Below are 18,014 nucleotides of genomic sequence, written 5' to 3'. Positions count from 1 at the left end.
AATAATGAATCATGTTCCTTATTTATTCGTTCCTGCTTAGTTGACAATTGATCATTCCGCTCCATGGCCATGTCATTTTTATTTTTTTCTTTACTCTTTAAATTCTCACTACATACGTGCATGTTAACCCCCCTCTGCATGTGTTTGTTGCTAAAATTTATTAAATAAAGTATTCGTGTTCTTATCTTTAATTGGATGACCTTACCTTCCCATATTTGTTTAGATTATTGGATGGTGCTCTGATTGAATTGTTTTATTGCCTGAGCTTACTTGTGATTCTAATATTACGTTGAGACGTTAAATCTTATCCTAAACTAACTCATTTCAATTATTTTTTCTTTGTTCGTATGTGTGTAAATCTCCATCCGAGTTCGCTATGAACTTTCGCTCGTCCTTTGCATTTGAAAGAGAGCCATAAAGGCTCTAAACTTATTCATTGAGTCAACCAGCATCAAACAAGGCGTACGGTTCCCGAGTTAGAAGAATTCAAAGCTAACAAAGGAGTTGAAATTGTGGGCCACAGAGAGCCCGAAGTGTTATTTTGGAAAGTTGAATTTTTGGCCTAAGCCCTTGTTGTGTTTCTATTCTGTATTTATTTTTATTGTAATTAGTTTAGGATAGGTGGAAGTGGGTCAAAGACCCAAAACAAACGGGTCAAAAACTCGAAAGATAGGTGGGTCCAAATACCGGTCAAGGCCAACAGAAAACCCGAATTTGGACCTAAATCTATCTCCTCTATCTCTTTACTTGCTTTTATTACTTATCTGCTTTACTTGTCATTAGTTCTGAAGGATAGAAAAATCTGATTCCCTTCAAAACGCCACTTTGGTTTTAACGATTCGATCAACTCGAATAAATGGCTTAAGGGTTTTTACACAATTAAAATTCACTTAGATAAATACATTTTCACTTTCAAACAATTTTAAATGATTTTTAGTATTCATTTTCAAACAACTCTAAAAAATATTCTCATCGCAGTTTTAAGTTAAGCCAAATTAAATTAGTTGTCGGATAACCGCAAGTAAGCGGAACGTCTTAGGTGCCTTTAAAACCTTCCTAAGACATTAATATGAATCCCCGAACCCCTCTTTAATTGTTTTCAATCGATTTTTCTGTTAAGTCTTTTTGAAAACAAAAGTTTTCTTGGCTTTTCTACAAAAATTAAGTGGCGACTCTGTTTATTTTGAAAAATTGATTTATCTTAGTTCATAAGATCAATCGATTTTTCGAAACTTAGTCATTTTTACTTTACCTAATATTCTTAAGTAAAACAACATATACTAAACAGAATTCCATGGAAGGCCGAATGATGTGGCTCACCCGTAAACTCGAAGCGATCACCGATCCCCTAAGCGAGGTCTCTCAACAGTCACGTGCATATGCCCTATACTAAACAAAAATAAGAGCAAGTTCATAATTAGTACACAACCACCGTGTATTGGTAGGATAATGTAGCTATCCCACTAGTGTAACATAAAAAAGCCATTTACAACATTATAAAACATGTATGAATATCTACATATTCTATACTATCATATGAATCAACATCACAATTCACATTCTTCATCACATAGTTGGTCCTATCACGAAACCCAAAGTTAAACTGTTAGCATGCCAGAACGTGGTGATTCGATCCAATTTTACGCCAGAACATGGCAACCAATCCCACAAAGCATGTCGGAACGTGGAAATCTGATCTTAGTGTGCCCGAACATTGTAGTCGATCCCAATCACACATCACAATAACACATAAAAATCACCCATTCAATCATGATTTCATGGTATCAATATTTATATATCTCATTTCAACATCTATGACCAATATTGTAACATGTATACATATACAAGTATCACAACGAAGCAAAGAAAGTGTATATTACAACATCATAGAATCATAATCATAAACTACCTTGAAATAAGCTTGAAACCCTAGACTAATTGATCCTTCCCTTTCCAGATTCAGTCAGCTTGTTCGTGGTCTACAAATAACAATTTATGTACGAGAATTAACAAAGAAACAGTAAATATCTCAGAATACTAATAAACTATGATCCTAGTTCAAACCCATGACCCCAACTAGTCAATTTACAGTTAATTCTATTATAGGATTCTTCGATAAATCCTTCCTCATAAATATTGACCCATTCTAAAAGTTATTCAGATCGAAAAACTAATTTGCTCAGTGAAAAGCTTACCTCTAGCTTTAGGAATGGTGGAAGACGAGTTGGAATTGCCTAGGGATTGTCTCTTAACTCAAAAAGTAGAAAATACAAAATAAGGTCGTGTAAGGGTTTTATTTACGATATTTAAAACCCACCATCCCGCCATAGCGACACCCATCTCGCTTTAGCGGCGTCACTGCAGCGGCATCAATCCCGCTGCAGTGACACTATTTGAACCAGTGATTTTTGTTTCAAAAAATCCAATAATTCAATCTACGCCTCGTTTGGTACAACGGTACCCATCCTATTGTAACGGCGTCGCTGCAACGGCAAGAAGCGAGGTAGTGAGCTCATAAGGGATTTTCAATTTCTGTATTTTACAACATACACTTAATCCACTAAGCCCAGAAAGTACCCTTAATGCTACGGTCGATTCTCGGAGGTCTATTTATACAAATTCAATTTCGTAAAGTAGTACGGATCCCCTAACAAGTTATCTAACAAATTATGTAATCAAATTTCTATTTAATACACTCAATTTCTACCTGATTCCCTACACCTTGATAACTCAAATTTCTTCCACATCTGGAGAATGTTAGGAAAATCCTAGTACTATGAAAAAGTTTTTTTCGGCCCTAATTTTCTCTCATCGACATTTATATAACGACGAAACCCAATCGTTATAATATATATCAATTTACCCCTCACTCTTCCTCGTGTGATCAACTAATGACAAGTAGGCTAGAAAGGAAAAAGGTAGTACCTGATTCGATGAACAATTGCGGATACTTGTCTCACATATCCATATCGGTCGTCCAAGTAGCTTCGTCAACTGGAGGATACTTCCATTGAACTATCACAGACTTAATCTCTTTTGTCCTCAACTTTCAAAGATTATGATCAAGAATATCAATTGGTTCCTCCTCATTTTTGAGGTCTTTCTCTAGAACTATTGAGTCTCACTTAATGATATAGTTACCATCACCGTGATATCTCGTTAACATAGACACATGAAATACAGGATGTACACCAAAAAAATTAGGAGGTAGCACTAATGTATACGCCACCGGTCATACACGCTAAAGAATCTCAAAGGGACCAATATAAAGAGGGCTCAACTTACCCCTCTTACAAAATCTCATTACTCCCTTCATGGATGATACATTGAGAAGAACACTCTCGCCCGTTTGGATTTCCATGTCTCTAACCTTGTTATCCACATATTTTTTTTCTACTTTGCGCGGATAAAGGTCTGGGTTGAATTCTCCTCACCTTATATTGAGTGTTCTTTACCAAGTCAACCCCCAAAGGTTTTACATCTATGGATTCAAACCAATCTATGGGCGATCTACGTCCTCTCTCATATAATGCCTCAAATGATGCCATATCAATGCTTGAGTGATTACGATTATTATAAGAGGACTCACATAGGGGTATGAACTTATCCCATGCCCTCTAAAGTCAACTACACAAGTTCTTAACATGTCTTCCAACACTTGTATAGTCCTTTTTGATTGTACATCCATATTTGATTAAAGGTTGTACTAAAAGTGAGTTTCCTACCAAATTAATCATGAAACTTCCTCCAAAACTTTGAAGTGAAAAGAGTACCAAGATCTGAGATGCTTGAAAGGGGCATACCATGCAGCCTCACTATCTCCTTTACATAAATTCTAGCCAATTGTTCAGCGTTGTAATTCTAACACCTCAAAAGTCCTATGAACCTGGACTAGAGCCTCACCCACCTAGTAATTATTAAAATTATGTTTCCATACCTATACTAACATAATAAATTAAATTTAGAAGTATTAGAGCATAAATGTCAAAGAAAGACCTTGCGTTCATAAACTAGCGAAATTGAACTAGTAGACGTCCTTGTGTTTGGTGAAGGTTTGGGAGTGTCATATGAAGTCTAAAACTTGTAGAAAGACTTAAAATAGGTAAAATATGGTACATAGGGTCCAAAAGCCCACACACGACTCCCCAAGCACCACAAGAAGGGTCCTTGAAGAGGCTGAACTTTGGCAGGCATGCTGCAAAAGCATCTTGCGTGCAGCAAAGAATTGAAGACTGCCACGTGTCATCCATCCTATACTAATTAGGCAAAAAATTTCCTTGCAACACAGAGACTTCACGAGGATCTCTACCTTGACCCTTATTTCAGAAAAGATATGTGGAACTGCCCTCGCGATGCACATCCACTTTCCAGATTGGTTTGCGTCGAGTTTAAGTCAAATTTGACTTTACAAAAAGAACCAATTAAGTGAGGGGTCTTTTGGGTAATTTAGGGACGATTATATATTGGTTTTAAATAATTTTTAAGTTATTTTTACTCATTCAAATCAAATCCCCAAATCAAAAAACAAAAACTCTCATCTCCCTCAGAATTCTCTCTCCATTCATCCTCCATTGAAGAAGCAAAGAAGCTTACGGAAGAAGACAAAGTATCCAAGGTTCTTACTCAAATTTTGGGGATAAAGCTTCATTAAGGTATAAGTTCTTCACTTTTCGGATTCCTTTCCCCAAGAGGTCCCTTCAAATTTTATTTCTAAATCACCCAATTCCAAGGATTTTTCTTCTAAACTTGAAATTGATGATTAATTGTGACAAATTGTTATTACCAATGGATAATTAAGTATAGATTGTTTATTAATTGATGTTGATTAATGGTAATTTCTTTTGATTGTTTTGCTTTCCCCAATTTCCCCAAATCTTGAATCTTGCTTATAAATTAATGGGAATTAATGAATGTTTGATTGTCAGACTTCTTTTAACTATCCTAAATCATTTGTGAGCTTCTTAGGGTAATGTATTGTTGGGATTGAATATAATCCTGAATTATTCATGATGAACTCTATTCCTCTAAACCTAGGTTATGGATTGATGTTAAATTGGTTAGTGATGGTAAAATTGAGTTAGTTCTTGTATATATTACTATTGTATGATGTTATTAAGCCTGTTGATGGGTGAATATGGTTGGTTGATGGTAAGGACACTGAAGAAGGCTTATGAAGGTGAATTGGTAAGACCTTGGGATCTTAAAACCTTAGTTCAATTGTGATGTCTTGTACTTGATGATGGTTGATTGAAGTATTACATTTGACTAGATTACATAGGTGATGGAATGATGAATGTACTGGAAATGTCTTGAATATATGAATTGTAAGATTATGATTACGGTATGATGATGTAAGGTTGATTTTTAATTAATTATGTGCCTTACTATAATATGATGATGATGATGGTGTGTTAATCTCACTAATGAAGGGTTTGCAATGAAAGGACATTCTCATGCAATACCTAATTAGATAAATGATGTGCTATACAAGGGGGTTAGTTATCTTAGCATCTTGTGATCTAGTTATGTGAGATTTCCCTTCCAATGTGGGAAAGTAGGTTCACAATGGTTCTCATGAGATAGAGTTTACAATGACTTTGTGCGTAAAAAGGGTTTCAAGTATTTCTCCTAGTTCTTGAACTATGTTTCCACCATAGGAATACTATTTAGTTTATCTACCTAGAATGCTATGTTCACGTTTTGGACCTTAGCAACTAGACCACCTTCTTTCGGTGTATGGTTTCATGACACCGGATCCACATTTAGCTTATGTGATCTATGTCGGTTAAGATAATTGTTCTCGAAAATAAAATGAATGACTAAATGAAGATGGCCATTGACTAGGATGACTTGAGGGGTCTAATTAAGAGAAGTAGGTGTACAAGACTATACCTAGACATTGAATAGGTTAACATTAAAAGGAGTCCTAGGAGATGGTCTTTATGATATCATATATTATGAAATGTTGGCTTTATATGATGAAACTCTTATATGATGTTGACTATGTTAATGAATATGTTATTTGTCTATATTGCTATAGATGATGATTACTACTCATGATGTTATGTTATGTGAAGTTAGGCATTACTTATGATCTCCTTCCTTGTTTACTTGATTATGTGGGGTTATGAAACTTCACATGAGCATTGCACTTGTATGCTTGGGATGAAATTGTTGGTAAGGGTCTTATAAGATATGATTATATCAACTCTTGTACATGTATTGTTGTTATGACATTATGTTGGAGTTACTTTGGTGATATGAACTTGATATGCTACTATTCATGTTGATATGACCTTATGCTGATAGTATCCATGTTGCCTTGACTTTATTGATATTTTTGGTCTTGTGTTGTATATGGACTTGTCTTAATGAATATGTGATCATTGTCTTGCATGTTTCTTATTTGTGCATTAAGGCTTTCAAAAGTGACTTAGCATGACTTTGAACAAAATGTCCTTTTAAGCATGATTTTCAAACGATTTTAAGTGCATATATCCATACTTAGTACAAGTGGTGTACTAACCAATATTTCTATGATTTATAAAAATATGTGAGTTTGGTATGTTGAAGTTAGATGGCCATTTGCACTATTACTTGGATATTACCCAAGTGTTTGGTAGGTCCTCACCATCCGAGGACGATGCCACTAGCTAGCTACCTGATGTTGTTATTATCTAAAGACATTTAATTTCCTTCTGTTTTATTAGAAGAATATTATTGTATAAGCATATATTTGGCTATTGTTGTAATGAAGTATGTGTTATTCCCGAATGTTTTACTTATTTTAGATGGTTTAAATGTCAGACGGTTTATTAGACTAAATCTTTATATGTTATGTATATTGACTAATCGAGAATCCTATGTATAAATCCTATGTGAGGAGTCTAAGTAAACTCCCTAAGTAGTATATGAGAGGTCTATGTAAACCTCACTATTTAAATGTTTTTGTTTTTCCGCATATTTGACCTATAAAATGTAATGAAGAATGCTAAGAGGATAGTCTTAGTCCTCTCGGAGGACGACGACGCTGGTTATGGCTAAGGGGTGCTCTCCAGTCGTGATAAACTTGGTATCAGAGCATGAAGTTGAAATAAGCTTAGGGATAATGTCTCACTACACGACATCTATGTAGAGTCTTGTTCATGTGTATGAAGCGCGCCACACTTATGAATGAGAGGCGATTCTTAGGAATTCTCACTTATTGGTAATCTTGAAAGTAATGCCTTATGAGTGGTAAATCTATGTGTCCCTTTTTCTTCTAATCCTTTTCTTGTGGATATGGGATATGAATACAAGAAGGATGTCTGCAAGAATAATGGAGGAAGATTTGGCTAGTGCGGGAGTTCCTCCGTAAGAGAACCAAGTCCCTCCACAAGGCAATCAAGTGCCTCCACAAGACCAAGCTTCGGTCATTCCTCCACCTATGAAGGATAGAGAGATAGGGTCGGCATTTCTAAGATTGGCACAAGCCATGACTACCCAAGCTCAAGCGGTAGCCACTTAAGCTCAAGCCATGACGTCTCAAGCGAATAGGGAGATTGGACCTCGTGTTCAACCAAATGCTAGTATTATGGCTTCCCGCTTGAGGGAGTTCACGAGGATTAACCCTCCTACATTCTATGGGTCAAAAGTGAATGAAGATCCCAAAGACTTCATTGATGAGGTCTACAAGATTCCTTATGCCATGGGGTTGACTTCAAATGAAAAGGCTGACTTAGCTTCCTATCAACTCAAGGATGTAGCTCAAACATGGTACACCAAATAGGGAGACAATAAGGCCTTGAGAGAGGGTCCTATCACTTGGAAGGTGTTTAGAAGGGCTTTCCTTGATAGTTTCTTTCCTAGAGAAAAGAGGAAGGAGAAAGTGGAAGAATTCATCAAACTTTGTCAAGGAGGTATGAGTGTTCAAGAGTACTCTTTTAAATTCACTAAGTTGTCCAAATATGCTCCTTCCTTGGTGTCTAACCCAAGGGATGAGATGAGTCGCATTGTGATGGGAGTGTCCGATGACTTGGTTGAAGAGCGTTGTTCGACCATGTTACATGACAACATGGATATTTCTAGGTTGATGGTTCATGCTCAACAAGTTAAAGAGACTAGACTCAAGAGAAAGAATAGGGATTTTAAGAGGGTCAAGTCTTATGAGAGAGGTAGTTCCAAGAGTAGTCTTGAGATTCAGGACAAGCCTACGTGCAAGAAGAAGGTTTCCAACCAATTTCCCCAAGGATAACAAGGATAGGGTGTCTAAACCTACGTCCCAAAAGGAAATAAATGGAAATTCATCTATCAAGAAACCTACTTGTGCCAAGTGTGGTAAGAAGCACAAGGGTGAGTGTCTACTTGAGATGGAAAATTGCTTTGGGTGTGGAAAGAGTGGCCATAAGGTTAGGGATTTTTCTAATGTGAGGAGTCAAGAAAAGGAGAGTGTTCAATCTCAAGCAAGCAGTCTTAGTTCAGATGCTCCAAAGAGGAACCACTTTTATTCTCTCTATTCTAGGGGTGAGCAAGATGAATCTCCTGATGTGGTCACGCGTACGTTACAAGTCTTGTCTATTGATTCTTATGCTTTCCTTGATCCCGGTGCTACCTTATCATTTATAACTCCTCTAGTATCTAAAAATTTTGATCTTCTACCCAATGCTTTGATTGAACCATTTTTTGTTATAACCCCGGTGGGTGACTCCATTGTGGCTAGGAAAGTCTTTCGGAGTTATCGTATATATTTTCCCAATAGAGTTAAATCGGTTAATTTGGTAAAGCTTGATATGGTTAATTTTAATGTTATTTTGAGAATGGACTGGTTGCATGCTTGTTTTGCTTCCATTGATTATCAAATAAGAGTTGTTAAGTTCAACTTTCCTAATGAACCCGACTTAGAGCGGGAGGGGGGTAACTCAATTCCTAGAGGTCGTATCATTTCTTGTTTAAAATCTTGTAAAATTATTTCTAAAGGGTGTATTTACCATATTGTAAGATTAAAAGACCTTGAGTATGACATTCCTCCAATAGATTCGGTCCCCTAGTGAAGGACTTTCTGGAAGTCTTTCCCGATGACTTGCCCGGAATTCCTCCTGAGCAAGAATAGACTTTATTATTGACTTGTTACTGGATACCAATCCCATTTCTATCCCTCCCTACCGTATGGCTCTGGCAAAGTTGAAAGAGTTAAGGCTCCAATTCAAAGACTTACTAAACAAAGGTTTCATTCCACCTAGTATTACGCCGTAGGGAGCTTCAATGTTATTTGTTAAGAAGAAGGATGGGTCCCTTAGGATGTTCATTGACTATCATCAACTCAATAAAGTCACAATTAAGAACAAATATGCTTTCTCTCGTATTGACGACTTATTTGATCAGCTCCAAGGGGCAAGCTACTTACTAAGATTGACTTGAGTTTTTTTAAGGGTATCACCAACTTAGGGTGAGAGGTGAGGATGTACCTAAAACGACATTTCAAACTAGGTATAGGCACTACGAGTTCTTAGTAATGTCGTTTGGTCTCACGAATTCCCCGACGGCTTTTATAGACCTTATGAATAGGGTCTTCCAAAATTACCTAGATTCCTTTGTCATTGTGTTCATTGACGAAATCTTCGTATATTATAAGAATGAGGGTTAACACATGGACCATTTGAGAGTTGTATTATAAGTCCTTAAGGGAACACCAACTATTTGTAAAGTATACCAAGTGTGAGTTTTTGTTGAGATTGGTGGCGTTTCTTGGTCATATTATGTCAAGTAAGGGTATAGAGGCCGATCCAAAGAAACCAAGCGGTTAAGAATTTTCCTTGACCATTCAATCCAATCGACATTAAAAGTTTCTTGGGTTTAACTAGGTACTATAGAATGTTTGTGGATGGATTTGCGTCCATTGCTTCTCCCTTGACTAACTTGACCTAAAAGAGTGTTCAATTAGATTGGTCAGAGGCATGTGAAAAAAGCTTCCAAATTTTGAAAGATAGGCTTACCTCCGCATCGGTGTTGACTTACTAGAGGGTACCAAGGGTTTTTTGGTATATTGTGATGCATCACGAGTGGTTTTGGGTGTTTTCCTTATGAAACATGGAAATGTAGTAGCCTATGTCTCTAGACAAATCAAGGTGCATGAGAAGAATTATCCAACTTACAATCTTGAATTTGCGGCCGTAGTTTTTGTTTTGAAAATATGGAGGCATTACTCGTATGGTGTTGATGTGGTGTATACTGACCATAAGAGTCTTCAGTATGTGTTTACTCAAAAGTAGTTGAATCTCCGACAAAGAAGATAGTTGGAATTGTTGAAAGATTACGACGTGAGTGTTCTTTACCACTCCGACAAGGCCAATGTGGTTGTGGAAGCTTTGAGTCGTATGACCATGGGTAGTGTGTCGCATGTTGAATAAGGGAAGAAAGACTTAGTGAGATAAGTTCATAGGGTGGCTAGATTGGGTGTTCTGTTGGAAGATTCCCCAAATGGTGGTTTTATGGTTCATAATAACTTCGAGTCATCATTGGTGGTTGAGGTGAATTTTAAGCAACACCTTGATCTGCTATTGATGGAGTTGAAAAATCGGTAGTTAGCAAGTTGAGTGAGTCATTCTCCCAAGGGGGATGTGTTCTTAGGTACCAAGGTAGATTATGTGTACCGGATGTTGATGACTTGAGGGAAAGATTTTGGAAGAAGCTTATGGTTCCCGATATACTATTCATCCAGGTGCTACAAAAATGTATCGTGACCTTAAAGAGGTATATTGGTGGGATGGCTTAAAAAGGGACATCGCAGAGTTTGTATCCAAGAGTCTAAATTTCCAAAAACAAAAATCCGAGCATCTAAAGCCTAGTGGTCTAATCCAAGATATGGCTGTTCATAATTTGAATGGGAATAAATTAATATGGACTTTGTTGTTTGGTTGCCTCGAACCCGGAGGCAACATGACTCAATTTGGGTTATAATGGATAGATTGAAAAAATCCGCTCACTTTATTCCCGTTAAGTCTACTTATACGGAAAAGATTATGCAAGGATCTTCATTGATGAGACAGTGATTCTTCATGGGATCCCTTTTTCCATTATATTGTATAGAGGTGCTCAATTCACTTCTCATTTTTGGAGGCCTTTTCAAAAAGGGATGGATACATAAGTGAAACTTAGCACGCTTTTCTTCCAAAAATAGATGGTCAAGTGGAGCAAATGATTCGAAACCAAGAAAACATATTGATATCTTCTGTGGTATATTTTAAAGTAAATCGAGACAATCACGTATCGTTGATTGAGTTCTCCAATAATAATAGCTACCGTTTGAGTATTTCTATGTCACCTTTTAAAGCACTCTATGGTAGGCGATGCAGGTCTCCGGTCGGGTAGTTTAATATGGGTGAGTCTTCACTCCTTGGTCCCGAAATGATCTATGAAGCTTTGGAAAAGGTTCGGGTGATAAGGGATAGGTTGAAAATAGCCTATCATCGGCAAAAATCCTATGCCGACAATAGAATAAGTGATCTTGAATTCAAAGTAGCTGATATGGTGTATATAAAGATTTCATCTATGAAAGGCGTGATGAGATTTGGAAAATCAGGAAGTTAAGTGCCTGATATATGGGTCCCTATGAGGTTTTGCAACAGTTGGAAGGGTTGCATATGAGTTGAGACTACCTAGTGAACTAGCTTCTGTTCATCCGATATTTTATGTCTCCATGCTTAAGAAGTGTATTAGAGACCCCGTGTTCATTCTTCCTAGCGATGGTCTAGGTGTGGATGAAGACCTTTCCTATGAAGAGGTTCCGGTGGAAATTCTAGATTGCCAAGTTAAGAAGTTGAGGAACAAAGAGGTGGCCTCTGTAAAAGTTCTATGGAGAAACCACCTAGTTGAGAGAGCAACATGGGAGCCGAGGCAGACATAAAGTCCCACTATCCTCATATTTTTCCTAATTAAGGTTAGTTGTTCCTATTAATAATGGAACTAGTGAATAAATATGAATTTGACCTATTTTATAAGTATGTGCATATTTTGGTAAAGGTTGGTATCAATATGAGTTTTCATCAAAAAGGCTTTTTGTGTTAATTTGCACTAATGTGAGATATATGTTTTTCCTTCTTGAGATGTTTGGTGTTTTGATGTTGTCTTGAGAAGAATAGCATGATAACTCTTGCGTGTCATTTTGAGTTCATGTGATATTGAGAAGGTAGTTTCTCATAATGTGTTATGAAATGTTGGGCTTTTATGTGTTGTGATTTGAGTAGATATATTTAATGTCATGTTATGTGTTGAGTGGAGTTGTGAAGCACTCCTATGAGTTGTGACTCATAAGGATTACATTTTTCTTATTTTTGGTTGGGCTGGTGGTATTGAGTCTTGTCTCTCCCTATAAAAAGGTTTTGGTATCATTCGAGGATGAATGTTCCTAAGGGGGGGGGGATATTGTGACACCTCGAAAGTTCTATGAATCTAGACTAGAGCGTCACCCAACTAATAATAATTAAAATGATATTTCCATACCTAGACTAAAATAATAAAGTTGATTTAGAAGTATCAGAACTTAAATGTCAAAGAAAGACCTTGACCTCCGGAAACTAGGGAAATTGAACTACTAGACTTCCTTGTGTTTGGTTAAGGATTGAGAGTTTCAAATGAAGTCTAAAACTTGTTAAAATACTTTAAACAGGTAAAATATGGTATATAGGGTCCAAATTTCCAGTCACGATTCCCCAAGGACCACCCAAAGGGTCCTTGAGGAGGACCCAAACTTTGGAGAGCAGGCTACCAAAGAAGCCTGCGTGCAGCCAAGAATTTAAGGCTGCCAAGCGTTGCGCAAAATTGCCTCATGACGTGGGTCCTTCATGAGGCTCTTTGACTCCACGCGGATTTCAGAAAATAGATGTGGAACTGCCCCCGCGACATGCAGCCACTTCCAAAATTTGTTTGCGTCGATTTTAAGTCAATTTGACTTCACAAAAGACCCAATTAAGTGAGGGTATTTTGGGTAATTTAGGGGACGAGTATATATTGGTTTTGGTTTGGTTTTAAGTAATTTTCACTAACTCAAATCAAATCCCAAATCAAAACCCAAAAGCTCTCATCTCTGTCAAAATTCAATCTCCATTCATCCTCCATTGAATTAGATAAGAAAAATTGAGGAAGAAGACAAAGTCTCCAAGGTTATTAATCAAATTGGATAAAGCTTCATTAAGGTATGATTTCTTCACTCTTGAGATTCCATTCCACAAGAGGTCCCTTCAAAATTGATTTCTAAATAACCCAATTTCAAGGGTTTTTCTCTACAAATGGGTTTTCTTCTAAACATGAAATTAATTATTAATTGTGACAACTTGTGATTGCCTATGGATAATTAAGTATAGATTATTGATTAATTGATGTGGATTAATGGTCATTTCTTTTGATTTATGTCCTTTCCTCAAATCTTGGATCTTGCTTATGAATAGATGGGAATTGATGAATGTGTTGATTGTTAGACTTCTTTTCACTATCATAATACATCTGTGGACTGCATAGGGTCATGTATTGTAGGGATTGAATCTAATTATTGAAGAATGAATAATGAACCCTATTCTCCTAAACCTATGTTATGGATTGATGTTGAATTGGTTAGTGATGGTACAATTGACATAGGTCTTGTATAGATTACTATTATATGGTGTTATTAAGCCAATTAATGGGTGAATATGGTTGGTTGATAGTAAGGCCATTAAAGAAGGCTTATGAAGTTAAATTGGTAAGACCTTGTGATCTTGAACCCTTATTTCAATTGTGTGTCTTGTACTTGATGATGATGGTTAATTGAAGTATTACATGTGACTAAATTACATAGGTGATAGAATGATGAATGTAACTGAAAATCTTTAATATATGAATCGTGAGATTATGATTATAATATGATGATGTAAGGTTGATTGTGAATCACGTATGCATCTTACTATAATATGATGTTGATGGTGTGTTAATCTCACAAATGAAGGGTTGTAATGTAAGGACATTCTCATGCAATACCTACTGAGCTAAATGATATGCTATACAAGTGGGTTAGTGTCCTATGACTATATTAAGATATGATTGATTCATAAAAGCTTAAAGACATTTCAAAAACATTAGCTTAGAACCGAGTGAAATAAATATGAGAGGTGTCCCTCCCCAATGTGGGAAGGTAGGTTCACAATGGTTCTCATTATATAGAGATTACAATGCCTTCGTGCATAAAGAGGGTGTCAAGTATGTCTCTTAGATGTTGAACTATGTTTCCCCCATAGGAATAATAGCTAGTGGATCCACCTATAATGTTATGTTCATGTTTTAGTTCTACCTTGACAAGTAGACAACCTTTTTTCAATTTAGGGTTTTATGACTCCAGATTCTACATTTAGATCATGCGGTTTATGTCGGTTAAGGCAATTTTCCCGAAAATAAAATGAATGACTAAATGAATATGAACATTGACTAGGATGACTTGAGGGGTCTACATAGGATAGGTAGGGGTATGGGACATTACCTAGACATTGAACAAGTTAACTCTAAAAGGAGTCCTAGGAGATGGTCTTATGTATTATGACATCATGTATTATGAAATGTTCGCTTTATATGACGACACTCCTATATGATGTTGACTATGTTAATGAATATGCTATTGGTCTTTATTTCTATATATTATGATGACTAATAATGATGTTATGTTATGTGAAGTTTGGCATTACTTATGATATCTTTCCTTGTTTACTTGATTATGTGGGGTTATGGGGCTTCACATGAGCATTGCACTGGTATGCTTGGGATGGGATTGTTGGTAAGGGTCTTATAATATATGATGATATGAACTCTTGTACATGTATTATTATTATGACATTATGTTGGAGTTACTTTGGTTATATGATCTTGATCTGCTACTATTCATGCTTGTAGTATCCATGTTGCCTTGACTTTATTGATGATGTTGGTCTTGTGTTGTATATGGACTTGTCTTAATGAATATGTGATCATTGGCTTGCATGTGTTCTTATTTGTGTGTTAAGGCTTTCAAAAGTGATTTAGCATGACTTGAACAAAATGTCCTTTTAAATATGGTTTTCAAATGATTCTATGTGCATATATCCATACTTAGTACAAGTGGTTTACTAACCCATATTTCTATGATTTCTGCAAATATGTAGGTTCGAGTCAATGAAGTTAGAAGTCCATATGCAAGACTACTTGGACATTCCCCAAGTGTTTGGTAGGTCCTCACCATCCGAGGATGATGCCACTATCTAACTACTTGATGTTGTTATTGTGTAAAGACATTTAGTTTCCTTCTCATTCATTTGAAGACTGTTATTGTATAAGCCTATATGTGAATATTGTTGTAATGAAGTATGGGCTATGCCCGAATGTTCTACTCATTTTAGATGGCTGAAATAGGAGACGCTATGTTAAACTAAATATTTATATGTTATGTATATTGTCTAATCGAGAAGCCTGTGTATGCTTCCTATGTGAGGAGTCTAAGTAAACTCCCTAAGTAGTATGTGAGAGGTCTATGTAAATCTCACTACATAAAAGTTTTAATTTTTCCACATTTTTGACCTACGAAATGTAATGACGAATGCTAAGAGGCCAGTTTTAGTCCTCTCTGAGGACGACGATGCCGGTTACAATTAGGGTGTTCTCCCCGATCGTGATAGAAATCCACCTTTGAATGAAATGGGCTGAATTAGTCAACATATCAAATACCACAAAAATAGAATCAAATTTCCCCAAAGTCTTGGAAGACCAACCACGAAGTCCATGTCTATGCTTTCCGCTTCATTACGGAATTGACATCTTTTGAAGTACTCCCGCAGGCCTTTGATGTACATACTTCACTTGTTAACAATTTTGACACTTCTCCATAAAATTCTCGATGGCTTGTCTCATACCCAACCACCAATATACTCGTTTCATATCTCTATACATCGTGGTCACACCCAAAAGAATAGAATAGTGAGATCCATGAGCCTCCGCTAATAGCTTTGGGATCAAATCATCAACTCTTTGAACACATATTCTACCCATATAGTTGAGCACACCATCCACATCTAGAGTGGTTCCTTGAGACTCACCTATTGTAATCTTTGTTCTAAGATCATCTAAATGTCTATCCTCAGATTGCTTCAACTTGATTTCCTCTAAGAACATGGACTTAGCTTCAATGCTAACTAAAAACCCACCTCTTTTAGAAATGCCCAACTCATGAACTTAGACTCTAAGGTCTGAATTTCCCTTGCCAAAAGTCGCTTCGTTGCACTTAAGTGAGATAAACTACACACACTTATCGCTTTTCCACTCAAAGCATCTGCCACAAAATTTTCCTTACCCGAGTTGTACTGAATAGTCACATCATAATCCTTGAGTAATTCATATATCTTTGTTGTCTAAAATTCAAATCCTTTTGGGTGAATAGATGCTGCAAACAATGATGATCAGTAAATACCTCACACTTAACTCCATACAATTAATATCAGAAGATTTTAAGGGAAATACCACCATTGCCAACTCTAAATCATGAGTGGGATAATATCTCTCGTGAACCTTCAACTGGAGCATGGCATAATCTATGACATTCTTATCCTACATCAACACAACACCCAATCCAGCATATGAAGAATCACAATAAACAATAAATTTCTTACCCTCAACCTATAATGTGAATGGACGTAGTGGTCAAAAGAGTCTTACGATTTTGGAAGCTCTCTTCACATTGTTTAATCCATTCAAATGGCACCTTCTTTTTGGTCGTATTGGTCAAGTAAGTAGCAATTAAAGCAACATTCTTGATTCCTAACTTTCGTCATCAAACTAGGTCGTACCTAATTCTCAAGCGCTTCAACCTTTTGGGGATCTAACCTTACCCCTTGTTTTTACACCACATGCCCCGAAAATGCAACCGACTTCAACCAAAATTCACACCAAGAAAATGTTGCATATAACTTTTGCTTTTCAAGGATACCCAATACATAACGCAGATGGTTAACATGCTCTTCTTCACTTTTCAAATACACCAAAATTTAGTCAATAAAGACTATCACAAAAAGTCAAGAAAGGGCTTGAATAATCCATTTATCAAGCTCATGAAATCTGCAGGCTCACTAGTCAACCCAAACCACATAACCAAAAAAAATTATAGTGCCCATAACGAGTCCTAAATGCCTTCTTATGTATACCATCAGTCCTAATCTTCAATTGATGATACCCAAATCTTAAATCAGTCATAGAGTAGATCGTTGCGCTTTGAAATTTGTCAAAAAGATCATCTATCCTAGGTAAGGGGTACCTATTACGAATAGTGACCTTATTTAATGGCCTGTAATCTATGCATATCGTCATGCTACCATCCTTCTTCCTGAGAAATAAAACCAAAGTACCCAATGGGGAAGAACTGGGATGAATAAAACCCTTATGAAAAAGCTCTTGGATTTGAGACTTAATGTCTCACAACTCCGTCGGAGCCATGCGATATGGAAGTATAGAAATGGGGAGCGTACACGCTCTAAGTCAATACAAAAATCTATATCTCTATCAGGAGTAATGCCAGACAAATCCTTTGGAAATACTTCATTAAATTTAGACACCACCAGAATAGACCCAATTGATGGAGCTTCAATCTCAACATCCCTAACATGAGCCAAATAAGTTAAACAATCTTTCTTTACTAGTTTACTAACCTGGACGAAGGATATAATTTATCTTGCTTGGGCTTGTTCACCCCTTCATACTCTAATTTTTCCCTTGCAAAAAATTTAGAGTCACAAACTTAGTATTACAATTTAAGAACAACATGATGTGGAAACAACCAAGTCATGCCTAAGATTATGTCGAAGTCCACCATATCCAAAATCAGCAAATAAGGCCAAGTCTGAAATACCATAAACAAAATAGGACAAGCACGATAAAAATGGGTGAATATGACTCACTCGCCAATCAGGGTAGAAACATGTATAGGTTCATCAAGAATATCACATAACATCTCAAAATCAGAGGCAAATCTCACGCACACATAAGAATAGGTGGAA

Source organism: Solanum pennellii, chromosome 7 (genome assembly GCF_001406875.1).
Source record: "Solanum pennellii chromosome 7, SPENNV200".
NCBI lineage: Eukaryota > Viridiplantae > Streptophyta > Magnoliopsida > Solanales > Solanaceae > Solanum > Solanum pennellii.
This window is presented reverse-complemented; position numbering follows the sequence as displayed.